Source organism: Atta cephalotes (genome assembly GCF_000143395.1).
Source record: "Atta cephalotes unplaced genomic scaffold scaffold00011, whole genome shotgun sequence".
NCBI classification, from domain to species: Eukaryota; Metazoa; Arthropoda; class Insecta; order Hymenoptera; family Formicidae; genus Atta; species Atta cephalotes.
The window spans coordinates 5,291,313-5,304,763 of record NW_012130075.1 but is presented as its reverse complement, the minus strand read 5'-3'; positions in this window follow the sequence as shown (position 1 = coordinate 5,304,763).

Genomic DNA, 13,451 nt, shown 5'->3' with positions numbered 1-13,451 from the left:
AGTTTTTTAGTAAGTTTATGTTCATTCGATCCGACGTTGTTGTCAATGTAGGTAAAGACAAACATGTATCGCGAACAAGAAATAAAGAAATGAAGAAAACAAAAACTTAACTCGAGAATCTTCATCATTTAACAAAAATTATATGTGGAATTTTCATAATACGAAGGGTATGAATAATTTTACTTTGCAATCTCGTATACACGGAATCAGGCTGTATATGCGCTGACAAGTTGAACAGTTATATCTCAAAAATTGTGTGCGCAATGACATTCTCTACAAGTATCAATCATCAAAATTGAAATTTGAAAATTGTCCAAAATTAGTCTGATGGATAATATTCCGCGAGATCGGCGTGTAGATCCCCTTATAGAATCCGGCTCTTCAATTATTCGTACCGTTAACGTTCGTATTATTAGGTGTACAACTTTGCTTCCGCCGTTTTCCTATAGATGGCTTTAGCGGTAAGTGGTGGTCGAAATAAATAGATCATAGACGTCATACAATAAACTTAGGCATCTGTCAACATAACCCCATAGAAACATTAGTCGATTTGTGTCTGCATCATAAAGTTATTCTCGATTGAAAATGTCAGTTTACGAGCCAAATTCTCGTCATTTGCGGGAGGTTTTAATTTTTTGCTTCAATATGAAGAAATCTGCGGCTGAGGCTCATCGAATGCTCTCAAATACTTTTATGGTGAGGCCGCTATTAGTGAAAGAACGTGTCGTGAGTGGTTTCAACGCTTCAAGAACGTTGATTTTGACGTCGAAGACCGGCATAGCGGTGGAAGAGAGAAGGTTTTCGAAGATGCAGAATTGGAGGCATAACTTGAACAAGACTCGTGTCAAAATCAAGAAGAATTGGCACGATCATTGGGAGTGATTCAACAAGCCATTTCAAAACGCCTCAAAGCCATGGGAATGATTCGGAAGCAAGGAAATTGGGTGCCGTTGAAGCCGAGAGATGTTGAACGGCGTTTGTTTGCTTGTGAACAGCTGCTTGAAAGGCAAAGACGGAAGGGATTTCTGCATCGCATTATGACTGGGGACGAAAAATGGGTTCATTACGATCCCAAACGCAGAAAATCATGGGGAGTTCTCGGCCATGCTTCCACGTCGACGGCCAAACCGAATATTCTCGGCTCCAAGGTCATGCTCTGTATTTGGTGGGATCAGCTCGGCATAGTGTATTATGAAGTGTTAAAACCGACTGAAACAATCACAGGCGATCGGTATCGAACGCAATTGATGCGTTTGAGTCGAGCATTGAAAGACAAACGGCCGCAATACAATGAGAGACACGATAAAGTGATTTTGCAGCATGACAATGCTCGACCCCATGTTGCGAAAGTGGTCAAGACGTACTTGGAAACGTTGAAATAGGAAGTCCTATCTCACCCGCCGTATTCTCCAGACGTTGCTCCCTCTGACTATCACTTGTTTTGATCAATGGCACACTGGCTAACCAGCATTTCCGGTCTTATGAAGAAGTAAAAAATTGGATCGATTCGTGGATAGCCTCAAAAGATGACCAGTTTTTTCGACGCGGGATTCGTACGCTACCCGAAAGATGGGAGAAATAGTGGCCAGCGATGGACAATACTTTGAATCATAAATGTATAATCAGTTTTTTACAATAAAGCCTCGAATTTCGGAAAAAAAATGGCGGAAGCAAAATTGTACACCTAATACAATATAAAAATTACATACCATCTTGATCAAAAAGTTCCTGGAATTATCATGAGGTGATGCTTTGAGTCAGCTGATTTGAGTTTTGTTTTTTTGGTTAAGTTGCCACATCTATCATTGACATTCCCACCAAATTTTATCACCATAGCTTGACATTTGTAAAAGTTATGCCGTCTTGAGTACATCTACCTCTGCACGTATTTTCGATTTTTTACAGTTTTAAAAATGGAGTTGAATTTGCAACAAGGAGTTTGTATTAAATTTTGCATTAAAAATGGATTCAATGGTATGAAAACCTTGGAAATGTTGGGAAACTGTTTCGGCAGTGATACTCTAAAAAAAAACAGTCATTTATGAGTGGCATGAAAAAACCATTACGGGGAACGCGTAATGGTTTTAACAGTCGAAAGGAGGTAATGGAAAAATCGAAGACGGCTCTGATGGCTATACTGACAATAGAGTTCCAGAAATGTTTCGAGAGCTGGATCAAGCGTTGGCATAAGTGCGTTGCAGTCGATGGGGATGATATCACTTTTGATGAATAAAACTTATATTTTGAATTTTCTAAATGAATTCCGGGAATTTTTTGATCAAGATAATATATGACTTTGAAGAGAATGTAAAGAGCTTTATTTTTTTGTTTCAGATTTTATTTTCAAAAATTAATATTTACAAAAATTTACATTCCGCCAAAAAAGAGATTTTTCAAAATGGCGGTGTCATCCTGCCCTAATTTGATGGACGGCGACCGAGGTCCGCGAAGAGGAGAGGGGCGTGTGGAGCCTCGACTCTGATGAGCGATCGTAGTAGATCCGGCAGCTGAGATGGATCTACGAATTTTACGCGACCATTCCCGGATTCTTTTAGGAAATCAAAGGCGCTCTATATAAGAGTATGAACTGGTCGCCCTCGCCAGGAGGCGTGCGAGCGTTATCGTTCCTTAGAGCTTCTTGGGGAAACCGGGAAGGGAAAGAGAAATAATAACGAAGAAGCGATGATTCATTTTATGATCTTTATTTTTAAGTTGACTTCGATGCGAGTGACGCGAGGCTTTCCGGTGATCTTGATCGGTTTCGAATCCTCACCGGAGCTTCGACGTGATCGGCGGAGGAGATCGTGGGAGGTTGACCACGATATTCGGGCGATTCCGTTGTCGGCTCGATTCAATAGGGTTCGGAGAAATCGTGCGAGATGGGCTCGGGAGAGAGGGGGCTGACACAAGTTAGAGCACGCTGGAATCGAAATCTCGTGCTGATGCAAGGTTTTCACCAGCTGCCTCAGTTGGCGCTTCCACTCTCCGCGTCTTGATCTGGGCATTTACGATTGTGATAAAGAATTGAAGGGATGCCCGAGAGAGAGAATTAGCGTAATATAAAAAAAATAATGTAATTTAATAGAGGGTACGGAGTAAGGGGAGACGATTTCTCCCTTATTAGAGGGGAAAATGTCTCTATTCGAGGAGGCACGGGACTGATGAGAAAAGTGGAGATGAGGCCTTCACTCAGGACTGTTCCAGGACACCTCCGTAATTACTAGATCTGGGCGCTTGCCTTCGGGCGCCCAGATCTAGTAATTACGGAGGTGTCCTGGAACAGCCCTGAGTGAAGGCATGCCAAAGCGAAAGAAAGGAAGGCGAAGGGCACCCTGTGGAGAGAATCCTACATCGAGAGGTTCTCTAGGCTAGATACGTGTCGCGAACTGTTCGAGAGAGTGTCCCGCACTCGCACAACAACTGTTCTTTTCGCGATAGGATACATAAATATTGACTAGATTGTTAGATGTGATAATAACGTTATAATTTATTGTTACAAGAGAGAGAAAGCGCAAGCCCCTCCCTCCCCTGAGCCTAAAGGACAGAATCGAATTATCAAAAGAAATTACAGATATACAGAAATTACAGATATACAGAAATTACAGATATACATCTACGAGTAACGAGAAATTTACAAGTACAGAAATTATGTGTAAGAAGATTATAAGTACAAATTGTAAGTTACGCGAAATTTATAAGTATAGCAAAATTACAAGTAATGAGAATTTCATAAGTACGGAAACTGCGGTGTCGCGATAATTCTAAATTACCCGTCGGAACCGCTGGCTTACTAAGACCGAAAATTTTAAAGTGTCGTAACATGTGCTCGTATTGTTGGAGAAATATAAGAATAATTGAATCGAGAATAAGCGAATAATTTGAAGAGAAGGAAAAGAGAAGGATAAGCGAAATGGAATGAACTCGCGTGATCTCAGTATCAGTTTATATATTCCAAAGGAGTAACGTCTCGCTATAAGGGGGGTAATTTCGAGCATGATTCTAGAATATTCTACAGATTTTCAATTGTCAATTACTCGCTAAATTTTAACGATTACTATTCCATGGATATGAGGTGAATCTCCAAGTTTGACTTCGTCGTTTGATGTCCTTATAACAATTGAAATGCGCTTGCAATTGTCTCCTATAGAGCGTGCTATTTTTATGTATGCATTTCGCGTATCTACTCGATAAATTGAATTGCTCGTGGGAGTTCGAGTATTCCGTGCTCAATTCCAGTAATTGATAATAATTATTGATGATAATATGAAGCTAACCGTTTTTGTGTTTTTGCTCGGTCTTAACGATTAGTTTGCGAAAATCCTGCGTGTATCTTATGGAATATTTTGTGGCGCAGTTACATAATTCTTGTAATAAACAGTTACTTTAATTATTATTATTTGTTAGTTAAAGAGGGGAGGTCCTCCTTCCTTATTGATAGTGTCATACTTTTGAAATAAATATGGTTTCTTTTCTTTAACACTTATTTAAAAGAGTTGTAATAGCGATTCACGCGGTTGGCACGTGATTCATTGTAAGGAGATCGTGCTCGATCAATTATGCAGATATAAGTCGTGCGGCTTCTAGCTATAGTATGTACTTTAAAGTGACGGTCGGTTTGTTTTTGCCGGACGTCACAAGCGACCAAGATATATCCGACCGTCAAATTTTGTAATGATATTCATTTTCAGGAAGCAAAAATACGAAAATATGAGAATTGATTCATGAACAATTTTTTGCCATTGGCGTCTTTAATCACAAGATACATCTCGTTTCCCATCAATCGAATAACGAATGTAAAATAAGATTTAATCTTGGGTTGATCTTTAAGTTGCTAAAATCGATGACCAAATTACAATTTTGAACGTAAAATCGCTCATCTCATTTCTAGAGATAAAAATAGAGATTACGTTAAAAACACAAATTTCCTCATTTGACCTTGAAAAGAGGGTTAAGGTCTATCTATGTTTACTTGGTAATTATTCTACTCAAATATAATTTTCCAAATAATGATAATTTCTGATCGGGTTATTTTCCACCATGCATTGCTGAATAGTTTACGAAGTTGAATTTTGCTGAGATTGTGAAATCGACCACCATCTGAATACGCCATCTGAATATCTTGGATACGCCATATTGAATTCAGCAAAAAGTTAGATAGCTTTTGAAAGTAAATGTCACAAGCTTTAATTTGAGCCGTCGAAGATCTCATTTTTTTCAAAATTATTCTGGGCAGGGGAGTCCACTAGAGAATGCCCCATATATACATAATGTCCCAGTAACTCTGTTTGCCAGTAACAAGGCAATATCTCTGTTATCGTTAATGATACGCGAAAATGCCTAAAGAAGAATATTTGGCTTGAAGGGACATTATTTTGGGAATTATTTTTTTCTTAAGGTCATATTTTGAAAACCTCAAAGTTGATATTTTTTTTATATAGAACTACATATTTTTATAACTATAACGTGATAGCTAAAGTCAAGACGAATCCAATGGCCTATAATACAATGACCTTCATGTGATCTTAATGAAAAATTCAGAAATTATGAGGAATGGATACGAATAATTTACATACATATCCCCGAGCAGAGATGACACAACATGCTTAATTTTCATATCAATAAACGTGTCCTTGATGCCGAACTGTGAAGATTCTGCTTGATATGTATTTAAATAAAGTTATTGTTAGTCAGTCTTCAATATTTCGCAGACTCCCAGACAGCAACATCTATCTTGTTGTTGACATGTTGCTTGTTAAGTATGTGTTGCTATCAGAATTGCAACAACTGAGTCGTTATTTGTTGATAACTTGATGCCTTTATGATATGATAACTTTGAGTAGCAATTTGCTAGTAGTTTGCCGACAATTTTAAAATCATCATCATTAAAATTCATATTACTATCATGATGTCAATGCCATGATGTTACTTGATACTATTGCCTGATGTTGTAGTAATATGCAGCATCATGCAATGCTTTCATATTGCCGACAACACAAGATAACATTGATGCAGCTATCTTGCTATTAAACTGTTGGCAATACATATACATTGTTGCCTGCATGTTGCAACAATGTTGTATATTTGAAATTGTTGAAGACAAATCTATGGCAAGTTGCCAACATCAGAAGCAATCACAGATTTATGTAATTTTGCTGAGATACGCTTTGCTGTCTGGGATCACATTGAGGAAGTTTTGTGTAAGAATAGACGCAATTAACGATTCCATAGATTGTTGCTGATGTTAGGTGAGTGCCAAGACATTGCTGAACTTTATGTAGATATCCAGAGAGAGAGCAGCGAAATTGCATATGGCCTTTAAGCGTATGGAAGACAGTCTTCGAGGACACAATTCTTTTCACCTGGCAAAACAAGAAAGAATACATCCTGCAACAAATAATAACAATGTTATCAATTTTGGCAACAATTGCAATAAATCCAAATTTGTCTACTAGACAATTAAGTAGAGATAGTAGTATCGAATAAATTTTCTATTTCAAGGACTTTACGTAATAATAAAACCTATATCATATCTCTTTACAAAAAATAAAAAAACAATTTTATCCAAAGAGTGAATTTGTGTAATTCGATACAAGAAAAATCGACTCAGGATGATGCATTCCTACCAAAAATACTTTTTTCAGATAAAGCTACATTTAATAGTATTGGAACTGTGAATCGACACAACATGCATTACTCGTCTCCAATAAATCCTAGGTGAATACAAACTATACAGTTTCAACACCGTTAAATAATATGATATTTTGGGTAACTATTTAATTCGACTACATTTCTTAATTCTTAATGGCAATACTTCTTGCTTAATATACTTGCGCGTTATTAGAAGGTGTTCCCCTATCCTTACGTCTGTTTCAACAAGACGAAGAATACTTCTATTCACTTTCTAAAGTAAATAAAGAGTTATTAGATAGCTCTGTATGGAATTGGAATCAGTCTTTATTTAATATTTAAAAATGAAGTGATTCATCAATTCATCATGGCAGCTTATTTTAACATTGAATTAGCAGATATTCATAGACATTACATATATGCTAATGGAAAGTACAGAGAAGCTTAACTTTCTATCAACAAATCTTCCCTTAAAGACTAAAAATATCTGATGATGCCTTTGCTAAAAATACTTTCAGTTTGGTCCATCGTCGATTAAGGAAAACTGGATCTTTTCATACAATATACGGGCTGATATTATTGAAGATTTTCTTCTTAGACCGATTTTTCTCCCATCTACACTTAATGGTAACGATTACAGACAATTTTTGGAAACGCAACTCCCTCTAATATTAGAAAACGTTCCTCTATAGAACGCAACGAAATATGGTTCATGCATGATGGAGCTCCAGCACATTTCAGCCGCACTGTTCGAGAGTTCCTGAATAATAATTATAATAATAATATCAATAATAATTATATCAATAGCTGGATTGAGGAGGATTCATTGCTTGCCTGCACATAAAATCGAATACGCATCCATCCGACCTACTATTGCTGACGGTACGGTCATCGCATGATGCGCGAGGAATGGGACAAGCGCTCTGCACGCGAGTCTCTAAGCTCACGGCGCGGCGTGCCTGCTAGACCATACCTGTTCCTCGCGGCCTGCGCGCTGTGCTCGGTGGGCCATACCTTCGGCAATAGTAGATTGGACGGGCGCTCGTATTCGATTATCTTTAAACGTTAATATCTTGTTAACTATTGTGCAAACTGCAAAATAGAAGAATTTTCGACTCCACTTTATCTGCTCAGGAGTGAGGCTGAAATTTGATGCCATCTTGTAAATAGGGATAATAGACTATATAGATACTCTACAGTGTGTTTTTTCTAAATATGAATTATTTATTTAGCAGTAGTTAATATTGAAATTTCATGAAACTTTGCAACACTCGTTCGATACCATGCTGTTGATACATCCGTCAAAGCGTTCGCGCGACCGACTATTAGGTTGCGCTCCTGAGCGGCTCTGTAGTCGATTTTTTCAAATACTCACCATTTGAAAACTATTGATGCCTTAAGGTTTTGTTTAATATTTTCGATTTAGTTTTTCATAAGGAATATGTGCCGGCCCCTAATCTTGGTACACCCTGTATATTTATATGTGCAGGGATGTTTCAAAATAATCGTCAAATATTTCATTACACAGAGATAGAAAATTTTTTTAGAATTTTTATCAAATTTTTTGCTGCATTTTCTTATTTTCACCAACATGAGAAAATACGATATTAAAAAGTTCTTAAAACTTTATGAGAAGAAAATAAATTTTTATCTCTTGCAATTTTTCTATAAAATTGATAATTTGAGTAAAAAATTATTGAAGACCATTTTCAGTAATTGTTAGCAATTAATATCTTGTTAACTATTACGAAAATTGCAAAATGAGATACAGGATTTTTCTTCTCAGTTTAGTCCATTCTATCCCTGTACGAAAGATTTATTGTTACTTGGACACACGCACGCATGCGTACATATGCACATATACATATATATGCGTACATAGAATATCTATAAAGTCTGTTACCGTTCCTATATTTTGAAAACGATTCAGAATTGTGAAAAATCATGAAATACGTATTTAATCATTTTAAGGCGCTACTCTTTTAAGGGGATCGTGGAAGTTGTCTCCCCAGGAGAATGGCCTCAACTTAAAAATTTCAAATGGAATCCCTTTATTACATAAAATTATTCTTAAACCCTGTAACGTCTATCACAACAAAACTAACGAATATTACTAGCCGCGATGCGAGTATCGTTGCTATAGCAACGATAATCTCAGTACCGGTCGCGATGCCGAAATCATTGTACCAGTAACGATATATTCAGCGGATGATGCGACCGAAATCGAAGCATTACGCGCTTGCCGCGTGAAACCTGCGTTAGTGCGCCTGCGCAGGGAAAAATAATTAATAGGCATTAAAATCTCCGCGAATAATTAAGAAAACGATGATTAAAGTGCCAAAGATTACAGTGCCAATGGGTATCTACGAGGCATGCCGCCGCTTATGCAAACGGAGATTCTCCAATTCCCTAACAAGATGAATATAAAAAAATTATTATATGAATTAAATAATTCAAATTCCATAAATGACTAATAAATAATTGTAATAACATCGCATCGCCTGTAATCAAGGCATCAATGTACACAAGAGTTAATGGAGATTCCCATGCCAGATGCCAAAAAGGGTATCTGAACAAATTCTTTTCTCTCAAATTTGATAAATTCTGAGTTTAGATATAGCAATCTTTCTAACCATATTTAATAAAACTTATAAAATTTAATAAAACTTATAAAATTGCGCATAGGAACGTGAGATTTTGACTAAAATCTAAATGAGTAGACTGGATAAAATGAAATTAATTATGTTCCTTTCATCTACGTCTTTACTAATTAGTACTAAATATTCATATATATGTATTCTTATATTTTGTTATTATATAAATATTCACAGCAGAAAGGAAGTTCCAAGAAAAATTCAAAGTATTCATAAACCTCTAATATGTTTGCATCTTCAGTATTAAGAGAAATTGTACGGTGATAATATATATTTTCATTAAGATTAAGATATATCAAAAGACATAGTTATATATTGCGTTAAGTATTAGTACATACATAAAAGATACTTTATTGCATCGATAAATAAAAGATACTTTATAGCTTCGTGTTTCGTTAGATATTTAGACATAAATTCTGTTAAATTTTCAATTTGTTGCAATTTTCTCTCAATTTGCAATTTGTATCATGTGTAATGTTCATACTTTACGAGTTACAAAAGATAATGACAATCGTTAAGAAGGAACATTCTTTTTAAAAATTTTTTAAAATTTTTTAAAAATAATATTAACATATAAAAACGCGAGCTACTATTCCAAGGCCAATTTCCACCAAAAATCGTAACAGTATAAGCGAAAGAAGTGCGCTTTTCGCAGAAGCGCACACTTCATTAAAAGTATACTTTTATTACGTACTTCGTTAAGTCAGCTTTTGTATAACATTTCGTAGATCGAAAGTTCTTCATCATTAACGATCTTCGAGTGAGAAAGAAGCATTTACGCAAAATTGTAAAATACGTCAAAATTCAGATTGTATCTCGTCGATATCTTCTCGATTTGTTCTTTTCTTTTCTTTTTTTTTGTCGCGCGCTGTACTGTTTATTTTACGAAAATAAAATTTTTTTGTGATAATCCCTGCATCGGGAATCTAATAGGGTATAGAAAATTTTTCTTTTGAATGAAATTTTCTTATGATTTGACCTATTCTTAGTTTATTTTTTATTTTTTTCTTTTCTCTTATTTCACTCATTTTTAATCTTTCGTTATTAACTGTGTTACGAAGTGCCTTTGTATTGTGGCGATTGCATCGACATAGATAAGTAGATCCACAAAAGCAGTTGTCGTGATATAAACACAGACACATACACTCGAGGGACACGTAGACAGTCATATACGAATACGTTGACTGTGAAAATAACAACGATAGGCATTTAAACCCGTAAATTTCTTTTTCTAGTTTTTTTTCATCCTGGTCTTTATATTGGAGGTATATGAAGGTAAAAGCTAGATAAATGACAATTAGGAACGCAGGGGAAAATTGTATTTTATTAATCTGTGCTGTAACTCTACAAGAACATAATTATTGTCATGCGTTATAATAATGTTACGTCCAAGCCTCAGGATTCTTTGTCTTGAATGGAAGAAGGAATTAAGAATGAAGAGGGCTAGAGAAGAACGCAACAGATTCTTGTGATTATCGCTCCGAATGGCGAATGGCGAATGGTGCGTACCACAAGCAGCGTGTCGAAAGCACTTTAATGGGTCACAGATGTGGGTCAACACCGATATGTGACGCTATTATCCAACCTGTGACAGTGCGTTAATCGGTCTTCTTTTTAGGTCAAGAAATCTTAATTCTTTTGACCAGTACAATCTTTGGGAAAGTGGAACGAATCGGAAGGGGCGCCGAAATAAATGAAAATTACTATCTTATTGGTTTTACAAAAATAATTGGTTACATTTATCTACTTTGATATATATATTATATATATATATGTGTGTGTATCTATATGTATGTATGTGGCTGTATACGCTACAGCAATAGAATGCTAAGATTAAACTAATAATTAGGTTTTCTGTTTATGCGGGATTTCATGTGGAACGAGGTGATGTGGTCAAAGAAGGGAGGACCTCGCAAACTCGAGCGATTCAAGAGATTGAAAAATCTCTTCGAGAGATGTTATCCTCAGAAGGGACGGAGGACAAAGAGAGAGAAGAAATTACGGGATGTGGAGAGTTTATCAAAGTAGGAGAATAAGAAGGGAAAGGAAAATTCTAGGTTTAGGATGGAGGAGAGGGAGACTCGTCCTTAGTCAGGTTCACCACTGATCACTGAGGAAGTTCCTACCCAATAACTGGAGTCTTATGGGCCTTGTTCAATCGAACGCAGGCTTCTTTCGGAAAATTCCCGACTGGATTTTTATAATTATCGAGATCCCCTTTTTTTTAAGCGCTTCGATTTTCACTCTCTTCTTGCGATCCGCCCGATGACGATTTCGTTTCATCTATGTTAGAAATTTCTCCTTTTTAATTTGATAAGAATATGTACATTTTGGGATAAGTGAAGAAGAAGGGAAAGGAAGGGAAAAAACACCAATAAATAATTGAGGTGATTTGAAAGATTAAAGGCGCCTTATCGTTTCTAGATAATAGAGACCGAGAAGGAGGGAATTATTCAAAGCGTTTGACTGCTCTAAATAATCCGAAGGAAAAAAGAGAGAGAGAGTGTAATCGCTCGAAACGCTTTACTACTTCGAATAATCAAGGAAAGTGCTTTACCGCCTCGTGATAGGGAAGGAGAGGAAATGTAATTGTTCGAAGCGCTTTACTGCTTCAAGAATTAAGGGAAGCATTTTACCGCTTCGTGATATAGGGAGAGAGAGGAAATGTAATTAATAAACCATAACTTAATCTAGGGCAATTAGGAATCCGCACTGTAATCAGTGCACTTAAATTACTGGACGAATGTTGGAATATATTTAAAACATAATTGAATACAAGTTTCGACTAAATTCTAACTTTTTTCAGCTTGACATCATTTACATTCGAAAATACAACATACACGTGGAATCGGTTATTTCCCAATTATTATCCATAGCTAATTGATATGCTGGATGATCTCTTGGGGATCGAGACCTTAAAATCATACCTTAATGAGAACACTGAATGAGTAAATATTAGGTATGGAGAAAAGTTCGTGGCGTTTTTCCCGTTAGATGGCATTAAAAAAACGCCACGAACTTTTTCTTACACCTAATATAAATTATATTTAATTAAAATGACAGATTACTCAGATGACTCAGAAAGCATGCAGAGATAATGTATATAGATTATATACATAGATAATACATAGATTATACTGTTTGCAGCCTCGGCAAAATTGTGTTACTAATATATTCACTATGATAACGACTACTGTAAGAATATCGATCAATATCAAAACTAAAACCTCGATCTTAGCGGTTGCGAGTTTCAAGTTACACTAATACAAATATACATGAACTAATACAAATATACATGAACGTTTATAAAGTCATTGTTGTCGCTATACATAATAATGTGTCAAATTAAAAAATAATCATAACAAGGACTCAATAATTCCGTGTTTAAATTGATTCCGTTCTTTTATCGTTTTATATTTATCGGAAATCAGTCGCTTGCTATAATTTCTCTCATTATCTAATACAATATTTCCATTTTATCCCAATTGAAATTATGATTGTGTGACCTTCTATGTTCAGATAGCACAGAGTTAATTGGTTTAGATCTATTAATGTCATTTTTAGATATCCTTGTCTTTAATTGTTTGCTGGTCTGTTCTACACAAGAAGTGTCACAATCATTACATGATATTCTATATACTACATTCTTTCTCATATATGTAGGAATCGAATCTTTATATGTTTTGATTATTGTGCACAACTTATTAAAACTGAAATATGTGAAATTTACAATAGAATTACTTGTAATGTTTTTAAATTTTTCTGAAAATGAACCTATATACGGAATTGTAAACTATATAATTTTATCCTCAGCATTTTCAGATGGTTTTTTATTATTATATTATATTTCTTAATGTTTTAATTCTTAGTCATATAGTATCAAAAATAAACTTTAATGGATAATCATTATCTAAAAGAATCTTAATAATGAGATCGAAATTTCTCTTATGAAAATCTGGGTATGAAATTAATATAACTTTGTTAACCATTTCAAAAATTGGGCCTTTCTTAAGCGAAAGCGGAGCTGAGAGTGATAATTGAATATCTCCTCGAAAAAAGTTGGCTTATAATACTTCCCATTTCAACGTTTTCAAGTATGTCTTGACCACTTTCGCAATATGGGGTCGAGCATTGTCATGCTGCAAAATCACTTTATCGTGTCTCTCGTTG